The sequence below is a fragment of the Oryctolagus cuniculus genome, chromosome 4 (genome assembly GCF_964237555.1).
Source record: "Oryctolagus cuniculus chromosome 4, mOryCun1.1, whole genome shotgun sequence".
In the NCBI taxonomy this organism is placed as follows: Eukaryota; Metazoa; Chordata; class Mammalia; order Lagomorpha; family Leporidae; genus Oryctolagus; species Oryctolagus cuniculus.
In genome coordinates this window covers 47,991,015-47,992,238 of record NC_091435.1, presented here as the reverse complement: position 1 = coordinate 47,992,238, position 1,224 = coordinate 47,991,015, and the positions used below count along the sequence as shown (strand labels likewise).

The window sequence follows — 1,224 nt, the reverse complement described above, 5'->3', positions numbered from 1 at the left end:
AATTCTGCATTTATTTATTAATTTATTTACTTTTGAGAGTCAGAGAAATCCTCTCATCTGTTGATTCACTCCCAAATGTCCTGGATCCAGGAACTCAATGCAGGTCTCCCATGTGGGCTGTAGGGCCTCAATTACTCGAGCCATCATCTGCTTCCTCTCAGGATGCACACTGTCAGGAAAGCAGAATTGATAGTGGAGCTAAGACTTAAACCAGAGCACTCGAATGATGCCCTAATTGCAGTGCCAAATTCCTATGCCCAAAGAAACTCTTTTGTAACAAACTTAGAAGTCCCAAATGTGAGAAGTACAGCAATAAACTAGAATGCCATTGTCTTGGGAAAAACATGGTTGTATTCAACCAAATAAAATCCTAGTCCTTCTCCCTTTTAACAATACTCAGTGGCCCTTTTTGCTTATGATCCATCAAGCTGTCAAGAAGGGGCAGAGCAAAAACACAGCTTTTGGATGCAGTGGTAGCACGTTGTATTGTTTTGCTTCAATCAGTGATGTGACAAGATGAAAAAAAAATCCTATTCCTTTTTAACTTTATCTTCTTGACTTTTAAATATCTTCCCTCTGAACCATGCTCAACCATTAGTAACCTATTTATGTTATTTATTGTTTTCAGTACTCTTAAGTGAATACAATAGAAGGAACCTCATGTAAGGGATTCTCAGAATTCCCTTTATCTAATCCCCATGTAAGTTTCATCTGCATGAACAGCACTGACCCTTTTCCAACACTGTCACAATTCTGATGGCATGTATAGAGTCTGTTACTTTTCCATTTTAAAAACAACCCAAATTTTTGTGTTTCAGAAACTACTGGACACTGAAGAAACTCCTGAGGAAAATAAAATAAAAAAACCTGTCTTCATACTGTGTATATGTGTGTGTATGTGTGTGTGTGAGGGGGAGAGAGAGAGAGAGAGAGAACGAGAGCAGGGAGAGGATGGTAGAACTCACATTCGAATGGGATTAATACTGACTCAGAGATTCCCTTCTATGCTTCATGCATAATTGCTATTAAAAAGATTATTATTATTTAAAGCTATATTTATTTAAGTTTATAATTATATTATTTCTGCATTTTACGTAGAAGGCATAGAAACACCAGAAAAAATCATGTTGGTTAATAGTAAACATTTTAATCAAAATACATTTAATTTCTGTTATATATATACATTAATAATATATTTCAACTCAAGAGCAATTAAGGCATAGT

General features: G+C 35.5%; 1 non-coding gene across 1 annotated transcript; it reads left to right on the top strand.

Annotated features, from left to right (window-relative positions):
* Positions 1–380: 380 nt before the first annotated feature.
* Positions 381–517, top strand: LOC127483080 (small nucleolar RNA SNORA21). Its single transcript, XR_007909046.1, has one exon. It is a non-coding gene; the product is annotated as a small nucleolar RNA SNORA21 (small nucleolar RNA).
* The last annotated feature ends 707 nt before the right edge of the window (positions 518–1,224 follow it).